The following is a 15,551-nucleotide window of genomic DNA, read 5'->3' as shown; positions in this document are numbered from 1 at the left end:
TGCCATGTGCAGCATGAAGCCCAGACCCATAACCTTGAAGATGAGAACAAAGCTTCATCGTGACAGCGCCTAAACTGCAGTGGTTCCACCACCTTTCTTCTGGGACAGAGTACAGCTCCCACTTTCTGATATAAAATTCACTATTCGCTGTATATTTGCACACACAGTGGTTAGTTCTTCCAGAGGAACAGAAATCAAATATGGCAGAATTGAGAGTATAGTGATTTTATCATTATCGTGAAGAACACATGGTGCCATAAAGCAAAGCTTCAAAGAAAATATGAAGCAAATTATTTATTTAGCAAATTAGGGCTGTAAATATATTTAATTAAGTAATTGCACATTTTGCATTAATTGCTATTAATTGCTTCATTCTGAAGACTAAAGTTTGCTCTAGCATTTAAAACTAGTACAGTGTGGGACCAGCATGTAAAAGAGACTCGGGACGTAATGTTATGCTGGGGTGATGACATATGCCACCAAACGGAATTGTGGGTTCGTCACTTTCCGTTGCTTGTGGCAGATTCTCCCTTTGATCACATCACATTTCTGCAAATGACATAGTGCAAACGACAGTGATTGTTGCACTCTTGTGCTCCTGTCAAGTGTTCATGGGACACAAACATAAATATTTTCTATTAATGTTTAACACTGCAAATTTATTCATTTGAGGTTGAACATGCCCAGATATCTACTGAAAATTAACGTGACACTTGTGGCCTAGTTTGGGATGGCAGACATGTCCAGATCCCACCAGCTCCCCAAAGTTTCTCCAGGGGAATGAGCCTGGGATGACACACTGGAAGATGTAAATGAAATGGAAATCGTCCGTCTCTCTCCGTCTCGGCCATTCTTCATCGCGAACGGCTGCGCTCGGCTCTTCAGATTATTAACACCTCTTGTCTCAGCCTCCTGAAGAGCAGCCTGGAGGTGTTCTGTCTTGTAGCCACGGCACAATGGGGAACTGCAGGGAAACACCTGGCCGTACTACAGCATGTTAATGTCTCCCGCACGTACATTTACCCGCGATGAACATGCTGCCAAGAGCCACTTCCTGTCAAAAGGATCCAGCGGGGTTTCACGAAATGTTCCCAGGCCCTTTGTGTCGGGGTTTGAGTGGATTAGCGAGCACGCTGTGCGCTCCCGAACAATACTCCCAGGGACGAGACAGAGACCTGAGCCGAGGAAGTAAATAAAAATGTATATTAGCAAACAACACGCCAGCCTTCGGGGTGTAAATTAGCCCCGGCGCTCCCTCTGATCGCTCGTTCCGGCCTTCCTGAGGTTCAACAAGTGTGGGAACAGCGGGTCGCCATGCCAGTAGAACAGTGTGGAACTGCAGCGATAACGCTGATGATGATCCGGTGCCTTGTTGCTTTCGAGTGATTCTTATTAAAAAGTGAGACAAGACCCCCCCCCACGCAAATAAGGTCCCCAAAAACCCTGACACTCATTGATGTGATATATGATATTCCAATACACTCGCAATAAATCCATTAAGATGTCTGTAAAAGACGGGAACAACCTAATTATACCTCGTTCATTTTGCATTGTCTTGTTTTGCATGCTTGTGTTCTGTGTTGGATCATCTCCTTTATCATTTATTGTGATGAATTTATTACAATCTGAAACACGGTGGATAAAAGGGTCCTTTTTTAAAGAAATCCTTTTGAATCTTTATGGATAGATTGGTGGTCATCACAACCACCAAGACTCTTGATGAGTCTTCTTGACTCTTGGAACTATTTCAAAAGTTCAGCTTTTAAAACACATTGCTGTCTAAGTTTTTACATTCAATATTCACATGTAACTACAATAATTATTTACCGGAGTTAATAAATTAGAAACTGTTAATTTTTAACCTCTATTGTGCCATGCCTCTTTCTGCCAGGTAACATCAAATTGGAGTGATTGAATACAGTGCTTTGTGTGGAGGGAGAAAGAGTTTTTCTGTCCAATCCTTTCTTTACGTCTAAAGACATCATTTTCATAATTTGGAGGTCAGTGTGGACTAAATGTACTACTGGATGGTTTTATGCTGCTTTTGTTGCCCTAGAGTGTGTGTGTGTGTGTGCACTAGGAGTAATCTAATATTATAATTTGTACAAACAATTCACAGAATAAATTACATGCCAGGCTATCGTGTCAACTTGTCCTTCGCAGAAAATAACACTGACATTTCAAACAGAAACACGCCCACAGAGCCCCCTGAGCGGTCTCTACTTCAACTCAGCACTTTACAGCCCGGCCTGTCATTAAAGTTATTTCTGTCTCTTCCCCGTCCCTACCCTGTCTTCCCCGCTCGCTCCTACACACGCGCTCACAGACGAACGGCAAAAAAATAAATAAATCCGCAAATCAATCCATTTCTCAAAAATTGAAAGACATTGATTTTACCATCGAACCGCCCCTGGAGACAAAAGTGAGGGGAGTTTCAGCTGCTCTGGAAAATGCACCGAAAAAAAAAACAAAAAAAAACGCGGAGTCGGTGCAGCCGATCGATGTCTAGCACTCAAGTGGGTTGATTACAGTACGTCATGATGGTGGGTGGAAGGCCAGGGTCCGACGCACACACACACACACACACACACACTGTTAACTTTTCTGATCACATGCTGTGAGAGTGACCAAGGAGACATAATCATTCCACCCACCGACTCCCAGACAGGTACGCTGAGCGTGCTGGAGAACATCAGATCTCAGACCTCACCCGGCAGAACCGCGCACAGTGGAGGAAATGGAGCTTTTTAACATGTACACAAACTGCATGGTCCACAAGTGTTTAACACATTCATTTTGGCACATTTATTTCGAGTGGAATCAGACATTGAACCTGCCCAACCATTTCTGAGTTTGTAATTTAGTGAAAGTTAACATTTCAACTCTTGCATCTAATTATCGGCATACATTTAGTGCTAATCTCACTAACCAATCACAATTTAACCATATTTTTGTTTGGGATGGCAGAACCTGAGAAGGCTCAGGCAGAGTTTGGTGGGAGATGATCTTTTTTTGCGCAGCTCTTCATGAAAAAATTGTAATGATTCAGACAATGCACCCAAAACCATTGCTCTTGAAATGACACTGACAGGTGCACTGACATTTTATTATCTCAGAATGATCCAGGTCACTGCTATCCACTGATCAGGCATCCAGAGATCTGCTGCCACGTCTGGAGGAGAGAGAGGTGATGCGAGATCTTCCTATCCGATGTTGAAGTCAGGATTTGGGACCTCGCGCTGGTCAGTTTTGTACATTGTTTTTGGACTGTGATGAAACAGTCTCCCACAACCAAGGCAACCAATCGCAGAGCTTCCAGAGGTCCTCATGCCTTTTACATTGAGACTAAAAGACATCTGATGGCGGAGGACGGCGGATTGTCTGCAGAATGTGTCGCCCACGCGGTGACATCGGAGACAGGATGTTTCAGCAGCTCGCTGGTGAAGACCAAGGTCAACGACAGTAACGTCAGAGAAGAATTCCGTTCTGTCCTCCAGATGGGGGGGTTGTGTGGTGCTCTGTGCTCAGCGGGGAAACAAATAAAATGAAGATTACTCACTCGCTCAGGAACACTCATAATGACACAGGCATTGAAAAAAGTATCCGGAAGGAGCAAAACTTTTGAATAAAACCCACTTTTAAAGGTCCAGTCAGGTGAAAACTGAAATCTGCACAGGCAGTGAATTAACCAGCTCTCGTGTTTGGAGTCAGACTAGCCCTTTAAAACAGACTATCATGAGCGTGGGGGTGGAAGACTCACGGGTGATGTGTGCAGCCGGATTCTGAGTAGCGGTGGGCACTCGCAAAAGCGTCATCTAAAATCGTAGTTGAAGAGATTGTGAGACACAGCACAGTGAAGTGATTGTGACTCAACAAAATGTGTCCCCTGCATTTAACCCATCACCCTGAGTGAGCAGTGGGCAGCCATGACACGCACCCGGGGAGCAGTGTGTGGGGACGGTGCTTTGCTAATTGGCACCTTAGTGGCACCTTGGCGGAACGGGATTGGCGGTAACATTCTTATAAAGGGGCAGCTTCATTAACCGCTGGGCCACCACTGCCTCAAACAATCGGCTTACAAATACGTGGCAGGCAGCGTATGAGTTCGCAGTGGGTTGTTCTGAATGGCCATTTTATTGTGTTTTACTGTGCTGGTCTGGGGTCGCCGGGGTCGTTCTGGTGCCCTCTGGTGGCCTGGTGGCCATGACAAAGATTTAAGTTTTAGATTAGGATGAACTCTCAGTAGATGAATGTCTCATCACCAATTATCTGTCTTCTGAATTTTCATAATGCTGAAGGTATGGAAAGCACACACACACACACACACACACACACACACTGGATTTTAGCCAGCGGTTCTAACAGAGGAAGTCAACTGTGGCCGATCGAAGGATCAGCCAATGGCAGTTGCAGACAGGCGCAGCGGTCCGTGTTACTGGTGGGAGGCCGAAGGCTCGGCGGAAGCAGAGCAACTCGACCGCGCACACACACACACACACACACACACACACACACACACACACACCTCGATCTGGAGTCATGTCCAACACACTCAACATCATCCACACAACAGCGGACTGGGCCACGAGCGAAACAACTACAGCATCCTGACAGTGTGTGTGTGTGTGTGTGTGTGTGTGTGTTAAGAGAATTAATGATGCTAATTCTGATACACCTGCAGCTGCATTAGCGCCACAGAGTGACTCAGCGCGGGGTGACGTGTTACACCGTGCACCACACAGTGATAATAATTTCAGCAGTAGGGTATTAGGATATTAATTAAATCTGTGTGTGTGTGTCTGTGTGTGTGTGTGTGTGTGTGTGAATGCGTGTGTGTGTGAGGGTGAGAGACAGAAGACCGAGAAAATGATAAAGTGAGAGGAAAAAGCGGCGGTTCCTGTGACTCATGCCACGTCTCCACTGCTTGAGAAGACGGGTCACAAAACCACAAACACACGCTGGACACCGCAGCGACTCCACGGCATTCCCACTGAGACCTCACGCCACCGCTGCGTCCCTGTCCATCTCCCCGGGTTGGCCCTGAGGCCCTGCAGCTTCTCAGCGGTCTCTGAACGGCAGCTTGTGACACATCTCAGGCGACGTTTTGGTTAATTGCGTGCCCTCGGTGCTGAAAGCACCTGAGACGTGTGTCCTGTCCTTGGGAGGTGAACGCTGTCCTCGGTTCTGAAAGCATCGGGGAGGTGGATGTTCAAGTCGGATCTTGAAAGCAGAGGTGGACGTTGTCCTTGATTCTCAGTTCTGAAAGCATCGGGGAGGTGGATGTTTTCCTGTGTTCTGGAATGTTCGTGGAGGTGGACCTGCCCCTGGTGCCGAAGACTGATTTTATGGATTTTTCTCCCTGCCCCGCTGTAGTCTAATTAAAATGTTTGTTTTTTTTATTTTTTATTATCAGACGTGCCGCTCTTCTCTCCCTCCTCACACCTTTAATGAGACGTTCCTCAGACGAGCCACACCACCGCCAATGTTCTGTATAAAATGCAAGGCAAGATATGAGATCTGATTGCGGGGTAATTAATGTATCCCCCTGGTCTACAGACCAGAATGTGAAGAGGGGGGTTGTGGGGGAGGGAGGCGGGGCTTCTGGGGCTTCTTAATGAGAAATGCAGTTGACGAAGAGAACGGAGCTGGAGAAGAAGAACAGGATCAATGTGTACCACCGAACACAGAAATTGAAGACGAAACTAAAAAGAAATTCTTCAGTGAAGTCTTAATTAAAGTACCGTAAAAAAAAAAAAAATTGAACTGTGCAATAATTGCTCTTTTTTTTTTTGTTTGTCAAGGATGACCAGTTACATTTCTGTCACTGGGCATAAATGTAAAAGGAGCTCCTTTTCATTATTTGGGTATAAATACACAGGATGCCCGCTGTTTTCATCTTTCTAACAATTCACAGGAAGAAAATAGCAACATTATTAGTGGATTTTTTTTCTCATTCGCCAGTTCCAGTTCTGGTTTTACTTTTCACTGAGCAACATGTTACAAGTGATCAGAGGTCACGGCGTCGAAAAACCACGCCAACCGGGAGAGAGGAGGGATTACATCTGTCACTTCCCGCTGGCCAAGGAAGTCTCATGCCCAGTCTGTGAGGTTTTAACAAGCACAGGCTCACATGAGCACATGTGCAAAAGCATGAGCACACACACACACACACACACACATTTTATATCCCCATCATGGCACACTGGAGGAAAGGTGAGCATCAGCGCTTTTCCGCTGCAGCCCGACTGCTGACTTCCCCTCTTGTATTTTTACCAGCCGTAAATCCCGTCGTGACGCGAGCGCACGGGGGCAGAAAGTGGGATTATACATCACCAGTGTCGGCGTGACACAAAGCAAAATGATTTCTGCTTCATTCGAGGCCACACGGAACAACCTGAAATGCAACTCCAGTGTATGAAGGGGACAGGAGCGTAATTATAAAAATGGCGGTCACTGTGACCACGGAGCCCAAAGCGTAAAACTGATAACCGCAGAAATTACGCAGCGTGAAGAGTGGAAAAGACTGACCATATGGGACGTGGAAATTAATACTTAACGGTGACACAACCTCCCACTTTGTTCCTCCTGAGGGACTCTGGTCTCTTTGGGCCCGAGGGACACGGGGCCACCTGTGGGGGACGGGTCTTACTTCATTAAACAATCAAGCTCTGCCCCCTGTCCTCCGGCTGCCCGTCCACCCACCCACGATTTATAAATACCCCTTCCTCTTCTCTACCTGTGGCCTCCATGACTGGCTGCCATGGCAACTGCATCACCTGCGCCAAACTTTCCTGTCAAAACAGCCGCATGTGACTCGTCGGGGACAACGTGACGATTAAATGTGAGTTTTCCCTTGCCGATGCCTGGCTAGCAGGTAAGAGTTGGTGCCAACTCCTCTTCATTAAAAAGAAGGGCCATCAGTCAGTTATCACCTCAGCTCTAAAACGCCTGCAGCTTCGCTGCGTTCGCTTTTCATTCTTTGCTGGAAACAGGTTAAACTGTATAAAACACGAACATAAGATGTAGCGCGTGGGGCTGGTTCACTAGTGTCACACTCACTAGTGTAAAGATGACAAATTTAAGGTGCAACCCGTCGTATTTTGCATTTAAGGTAAATGCGATGGCATCAGACAAATGATTGATTGGATTGATGATTTGATTCGGACTAGTGTGAACGGTGCAGGCTGCTGTACCAGAACACTTCATTTGCATCTGAGCTCCAGATCTAAGCACCGCCCCCTGAATGTATATAAAGTACAACGTATCCCTGTCTTATTTAGACAAGTTGTTTTGCTTCAAGATATCCAAAAAACGTCCCCTGGTCTCTAAGCGGGAATTCACAAGTGTAGCTCACCCATCAGCACATTCGATGTGCATGTGGGCGTGGTCCCGAGACATCTACAGCAGAGATCACATCCACTGACACACCCTGTGTACAAGAGATTTAAATCGTACAGGAGGGGGTTAAAAAAACGTCCACAATGAGGAAGAAGGGTGTGTGAGAGCTGTCAATCATGCTTAAAGACTCCTCCCCTTTTCAACTTCGTTTAATAAAACATAGTTTTAGAAGTAAAAGTGGTGATTAGAAGAGAAACAAAAGTAGAATTTGTTTGATATCAGAGTATAAATCAATTCATTATAGATTTTCTCAAAGCAGTGGCTTAGTATCTCAAAATTAAAAAAAAAAACAGTGAAAGTATGTGGAGTGTGTGTGTGTGTGTGTAAGTTATAGCAACTATGGGCAGTGATTGTGAAGTCATTAGAAACGGACATGCGTTCGTACTGTTGTACATCTTTCCCACATCATGTGACCACCAGGCCAACCGCAGGTCAGTCATGAGCCTTCAGGAAAGAGAGGAGAGGCGTTGGTCCGTCTGCCCAGAGACGAGCAGGAGGTGCAATTAGCACAATATTAGGAAGGTGTCCCTCATGAGCTCCCACTGTAGATGTAATTTCGCCTGGAAAGCAATTTGCTCAGCTGAATCACATTGATTTGGTTATGAAACGGCCTCCGGTGAGAACAAATGATCTATTTCATTTCAGATGTGAAGAAGCAAATTGACTGGGCTGTTCCCAATCCCGGGATCCTCGCTATCAACAGAGTCTCTTCCCAAAGCCAGAACGATGGCTGATTGCAGGCAAGGTTTTTTAAAGATCTGACCTGATAACCTGTGTGGCGTTACAGATGCTTTCCGATATTCTGCACCTGCTCCTTGCTGCTAAACGACTGCCGTCTCTCCAGGACGGGAAGTCGCGCCTTCATTTCAATAGCAGTTAAAGAACAACCCAACGCAGGACTGCAGCTGGGAGCCGTAAAGCCACCACAGATAAAGGCAGAATCATTTACATGAGTGGAAAAATTTACCGCAGCTCCTCAGAGACGTGAGTGCTGAGTAAACACACACACACACACACACACATTTATTGAACACCATCCACCAGGGTGTTACGTGCCAGTCTAGGGGTACATATGACCCATAACCCACTAAGACAGAATGGAGCAATTTAACAAGTCATTTATTAATGAAAAAGACAAAAAAAATTAAGAATTACATACGAAAGCAGCCACACACAACAAGTTGCGCAGGGGAAACCGGAAGTGACACAAACAGGAATAATATAATATTATCAGGGTATTTAAGCAGAAATGCAAGACATGATACTGTAAGATGGGGCATTCTGCAGGACCACGATACTTTTGTCTTGTAGAGAGGCAAACACCTCTTTGTTCTCGTGGCCATTTGGTGGTGATGGTCCGTGGTGGTCGGTCACCTTCTCTTTGTTCTTGCGACCTTTTGGTAAATATGGCCTGCTCTCTTTGTCTACCCCAGACGGCAGACTCTGAGGGCGTGGCGACAGAAACAACAAATTCTGATTGGTCTGTAGCAACTTCCTGTGAGTCAAATGTATAAAGAATGTTCACTTGTGCTACTTGGGGCTTCCATTTTCTTTTTCCATCGGGAACTGAGGGGAATTTTCCCCTCAGTCTGAGTCTTTTCTTCTTTATCTGTTTCGCCTAGCTTTTTCTCTCTCTTTCTCTTATCTTTCTACTTTCTCTTAATTTTGGTTTTCTCTGTAACATTGGTACCTTTTTTACATACAATATTTACATGTAACTGCAATAATAATCTACTGCCGTTAATAAATTAGAAACTGTTCATCCTTTTAACCTCTATTGTGCCACGCCTCTTTCTGCCAGGTAACATCAAGTTGAAGTGGTTTGAATACAGCGTTTTTGTGTGTAGAGAGAGTTTTACTCTATTCTCCTCAGTTTTACCATACCACTACTGACATGTGATCAGCAGCATCTCTGAAATGAATGAGTGTGAAGACACCACAGTTGACCAGTTCATGTTAATTTATATCAGAGAAACTTCATCTTTCCTTTCCCTTATTTATTCATTTAAAACAACAAAGGTGCTGTACAGACAATTATAAGTTATTAAGGACAGCACCATAAAATGCATTAAAGCCCTTGACAGAAAACAGCGAACTGTTCATGGAACCAATAAAAGTTACGCAATCTAAAAAAATAAAACCAAATGTATCACCCTCTGCCACAGCTGAACGCCAGTTTCATCTCTGATGCAACTGTTCCTAAGCAACGGCATTCGGCAGCAGCTGGTCACATGACACCGTGACCCTAAACATTCTAACAAGGTGAGTCACGATACCATTAGATATTGTATTGTGATAATGTAACTCTTAAGTGTTAGTACAACTTGTTTGTGTTACATTTTACAATATGATAAAATGTAACTTTCTTCTGTTCTTATTATGTCACCATAATACACACAGCAAGACATTCTTACACACACACTGGCCCCTGGCCCCACCCTCATGTCAGCCCACTAGCCAATGGCGAGGAGGGATCATTTAATAAAGTTCACCAGAGTTCAAAGAAAACTACAGTAGAGCACAAAGTCTTTTAAAAATAGTGCGGCTCTTCCATCATTTCTTTCATTTGTCTCTCCTCCTCCCTCTCCTGCTGTCGCCATGGCAACAATTAACAACCGACAGTAAAAAGCCATTGATTTTTATATCTTTTCGAAATGTACTCTCTTAAGACATCTGGCTTTTTCAAATATGCTGGAAAGCTAACGCTTGCCTATTCTTTTTTATTTAACCCTTAAACCTCCCAGAATTATTACCACAGGCACCTCCTGTATCTATTCTTTAAATATTCTACAGTTTTAATATATGCATTTTTAATGTTTTTCCAGTGGTCCCTTACCAGGGTACCCACACTGATTATTTTTTTTATTATCTTGACATTTATGTTTTGGTGGCATTTTTAATGATATATCAATCAAATCATAACACAACTCTATCATATTATATTGTAACATACAGAATCACATTTTATCAGGATTGGATATCATTGGATGTCAATCCTTAATCCAACCAAACACCAAATGTGCTTCACTCAATGTTTTCTGAACATACATTTTTGAGTTCAAGTGACATGGTAGGTTTATGTGGTTAAAACTCTTCTTCCGGCTGTAATGAGGACGCTCTCTGTTTTGCACAGCACCCAATTGGTCATAGCATTTAAAGTCTCCATGTCCTCGTTAGTGAGAAGGCAAGTGTTGAAGACGCGATTAGAACTTCTCTGCTTCCTGCTTTCAACGTTGTAAGCGAGCTCGGCGAGAGCTTCCTCTGCGGAGCACCATCTCTAATTGCTCCATCATCTGAGAGGCGAGGCCACGATCTTAACGAGATGTTGGTTAACAAGGTCTCCCCACCGCACACAGCATCTGCAGACGGTCTGAACTCGGTGACCCTGCAGACTCTACACCTGCAAATTAGACTGGAATTCTTAATGGGGAGCAGAAATATAGAGAAAAAAAAAAAAAGATATGTGATAAAAATCACAGCTGTAATTAAAATGATTGATACTCATCAGCCAGGAAGTCAAGATTAGGAGTAAATTGTGTGTGTGATATTATATATATATATCTATACAGTCAAGAGATATTTTTTTCCCACAATGATGCCTCTTGTACATTGTTTTATTATCTTTTGGGAGACGACTGTGTAATTTCGAATTTCTGTGTAATTTGGTTTTCTTCTTTAAAAATGTAATGGTTGAATAAAAGTAACTTTGAGTCAAAATTTGCCTGCGGTTCCGCATTGTTTCATCCACGTGTGTACAAAACTCACCATAACCATGCTTAGTACCCACCGCAATTACAGTATTGCACGCGTCCACTGGGCAGGACCAGGGGTCGCAGCATCTGTTTGTCTATATTAAGACGACAGCAGCTGCAACGGCAACTGATCTATTGCACATTGACCTTATTGCATATGGATTTGCACGAAGGGAAAAAAAAAACTGTGTAACCCTGATTTATTAATCACACTGGACTGGTGGTGCAGAGTCTGTAAGTTAAGAAACAAAAGTGCAGATACTTTTGTGGAGACAGGACACTGTGAAATATATATATATATATATATATATTTTAATAAGGGCATTTAATTGTGAACAAGCCCAGTCGCTTTTAGTAAATTTGCTGCTAAACACTTCCTCCCCTCAGGGGCCAAGAAGTGCTGATATTTCATCATTAGAGCAGCGATCGAACTTCAATCGCCCCCATGAGTCCTAATCAACAAAATGACACCAGCGACACCACAAACCAACACAATCCCAACTTTTTTATTGAAGGGTCTTTGAACTGAGGCGAATAATGAACTCGTTTCAGCCTCTCCTGCTATGGGTGCTCCCTGGACGTGGATGGAACAACCTGGACCTCAGTGTGCAGATCCCACTTTTTCAGACAAGGGTCATTTTTTTTGTACCCAAGGGCGACGCATCATAGCATTCCACATGCCAGGAGAACAAAGGTCTCCAGAGGCGGCACTTTAATGAGAATGGGATGAGTAACAGCTCCGGAGGTGCAGGGTGACAGAGTAGCACTTCAGGTTAAGTGTATGTGTGTGTGTGTGTGTGTGTGTGTGTGTGTGTGTGTGTGTGTGCGTGCGTGCGTGAGTGTGTTTATGCCCACCCACCTATCTGACCTGGAGACCAGTCCATCTCACCCTCCACCTCGCTAATAACCCCAAAACTGTGCATTTCTCACATCAACTGTTTCCATCAGGTGTGTGAGACAGAAAACACCCTTCTGTGTGTGTGTGTGAGAGAGAGAGAGAGAGAACGTTTATGCATTTACTGTAATCAGGAGCAGAGAATGGGAGCCACTTCACACTAAGCTGTGATGCGTCTCCACGATTGGCCATGATTGGTGGCCCTGGTTGATTAGGTTGTTGCCACAGCAACACTGGGAAACAGTGAGTTCATCAATAAAGAGGAGCTACTGATACATCAGACGGGAATGGGCCGGAATCCCGACACCAGTAGGAGTGGTTACTGCACCGGACCTCCTCCATCAGCCATGCAGAGCCGTCAATCAAACATGACACCTACACACCAGCTACGCATAGAACCTAATGTATGAAATGTGCAATATGTCACTACCTGACAAAGTAACGAATAGACTCTCTCTCTCTTACACACACACACACACACACACACACACCATGTTCAACTTATAGCAGTGATAACTGTGAGGAGACCGTTTAAATCATGATTGGTCCTATTCAGGAAATGTCAACAACACTGTCATAGTCAGAGCAGCATTCACTACCACCACATGATTCATACTTAAACTGGGAAAAGTATCTAAGTATTTATTATTAAGCGCCTTTACCATTAGAGTCTGTGTCCTCAATAGTGCTACCAAGTAAGGGACAGTCTGCAAACTACTTCAAACTAGTTCATCATACAGGGCTCCATGATTCCCACAATGTGGACAACGTGGACGGAAATGCAGAATCTGCGTAAATGCTTGGTCAGCGATGGCGAAGAGGCTGTCAGTGTCGTCAAAATGACGGAATTCAACTCTTAGTGCAGAGTTTAGAGCGGAACAATTTTTTATAAAATGGAAGAACAACTCTTCTGTAAGAACATTACAGTCAATAACTCACAAACTAGTGCGAGCCAGTCACGCAACAAATCAGCTGATTAAAAACGCAGTTTTATTAACGTTTCCAGTTCGTTATGCAAGTAGGCACCACTTTTTTTTGTATTCCAGGTCTCCACAATGTTCATTTATTTGATACGTTTTTTTATGTTGAGGTCAAACGTGAAGACCATCGATTTTACAAAAGGAAGAAGGTGTAATATTGTGAAATGATTTTTTTTTACTATTTACAGTAAATGGTTTACAAAAGCAAAGAGTAAATGTCCAAGTGATTAGTCATATTGCAGGTTATTTTTTCCTAAGCAACTCCATAATCACATGTATGTTTTTCATGGAAAAGAAATTGTGGATTTTATAAGGCACTGATGTTATCAAAAAATAAACAGAAATTACAGAAATAAATACTGACATGCTGAAACACATTGTGTTTTAATGAACACAAATTAATGTCTTTCAAATAGCAAGTTGGGCCTGGTCTGGTGTGATGCGGGGACGCCAAGTGCCTTCAAAACAGCACTGTTGGCCTTCAACGTTCAGCCTTTTGTGATATTTTGCAGTCGGTCGTCAGTCGCTGAGATGGCGTCATGGACACAGAATCCTAGTCACCCGGACGGCCTTCAACAAAGCGCATGAACACGACGCGTCGCTGCATGGCCACCAGAAAGCAGAAAATAAATGCATTTTTAAACAAGACACACACACGCACATACACACACACACACACACACACTCTGCCCTTATCTGCGCCCCAGGTGCGTGCACCCAGGCAGGAGATAAAAGCGGCTTTTTATTATTATTATTATTCCCATAATTGCGGAGAGTGCGCGGCTGGGCAGGGGTGCTCAGTTTCGACTGAAATGAACTTGCAAGCATGAGTTGTGATTTGGACGTGATTGGGCCGCGCGACTTGGGCCACGCGACTGTGCAACTTGGACTTACATTCCAAACGGATTTACTTGCCCAAATCCAACAGTAAAATGGCACAACGAGTGTATTCTGCACCACGTGCGGCGCTGCTGCTTATTATCCGTGTCCCTATGGGAGCGTAGAAATAGATTCGCTGTTACACCGTGTCAGTGCAATTCAATAAGTCGATGCAGGTTAGTTTTTTTCATTACGAACAATTTCGACTGAAGTCACAGCGACATCATCCCACCTGGTCAGCAGGAACTGAATGTAACAACGGAGGAAAAGACAGACGATAGAGCGCGTGTAGGCAGATTCGAGAAAACCCAAGTGCGGCGCGAGAGGGCGAGTGAATCACAACCTGTTTGTTCTACGAGCGATGACTGGCCAGAGCCGCAACATCCACAGTTGTCGACACAAGGAAAGACAAGGGAGGCAGATGCAGGACAAGATGCGTGGGTAAAGGATCAGTCTTACTTGGAGTAGATGAACGTAGCCGAGTCATGCAGGTGATTACCAGACAATGACATTGCAGCGGCGGCATGTGTTCATTTAAACATTCAGCATTTAAACATTCAGCAAAATTTGTACAATAGAGTGCAATAAAAAGTGGGAACGGGTTGGCAGAGGTGAAATGGTTTTGTTGGTTTTTTTCCCCAATCGCACTGGTTTCTTCCATTAGAACGGCCAGAGGGCCTCTAGGTCAGAATGTGACAAGGACACGATGCCACTGTAAACACTTTGTTCAGGCAATATGACGAGGACAGCACCCTTCAAATGCACAACACTCCTGTTTCCAGTTTCGCGCTGAAAGGACGGGGCCTTTTGTAACACAGCGAAGGGAACACCACAAGTAACGCACGGAAAGTCCACTAGGTGGGCAAACGTAATGGGCTGCATTGGAGGAGTTAAGGCCTTGACTTGGCTGCCCGGTCACAGCGGAAGATTGTATGATGCTGCTCTGTTTGACTGGTGACCAATCCGCTCTAAACTGGGAATTTACTGTATAACCGGACAGCAGGGGCCTCAAAACTGAAAATGTTTCCCAACTGCGGTTGGGAAACGAGTTTACGGTCCTGATTTCCGGGATACAGATTTGGACTACATATCTTCTCCATTTCAGTGCTGCTGCCCCAGTCTTTCTGAACGATCTGCAGAGCACCGGAGGGCAAATTCATCACAGACTAGACACGAAACAAGAGTGACGTCTAAATGATGTGAATTAGAAACACTAAAAATGTACTAACAAAATCAAAAGGTCACAGTGGTCACTGGTCAAGGTTGACCATACTTCAAAACCAGAAAAAACAAACAAAAAAATAATTTAATGAGATTGCAACAGTCTCTTTGAATAAAATAAAATTGAAAGTTAAAACGTGTTTCAGAGACACTAGGTAGTATTTATACATGAAATCACTGAGGACTGAAATTGTAATGCCACACATGTAACTTTAGCCTTCATTTGCTTAAATAAAACATTCAATCCTTTAAATATTTGAAGTTTTCATACAAATCCTTCTCAATATCATCCAAGCCTTATTTCAGCATGTCCACTAGGGGGCAGAATTCCACAAAAGATTATAATCACGCCAAGAAAGACTGTGATTACTGTGATCAACTCTGAAAAAAATACCATGACAACAGTTCAAATGTTGAACCCCCGGA

At 44.1% G+C, this 15,551-nt stretch overlaps 1 protein-coding gene across 1 annotated transcript in view; it reads left to right on the top strand.

The window, feature by feature from the left end:
* The window catches only part of LOC114766810 (protein brambleberry-like), a 480,412-nt gene that overhangs the window by 103,338 nt on the left and 361,523 nt on the right, over positions 1 to 15,551 (top strand). The window lies entirely within an intron of this gene.

The sequence above is a fragment of the Denticeps clupeoides genome, chromosome 17, assembly GCF_900700375.1.
Source record: "Denticeps clupeoides chromosome 17, fDenClu1.1, whole genome shotgun sequence".
Lineage (NCBI taxonomy): Eukaryota > Metazoa > Chordata > Actinopteri > Clupeiformes > Denticipitidae > Denticeps > Denticeps clupeoides.
This window is presented reverse-complemented; position numbering and strand designations above follow the sequence as displayed.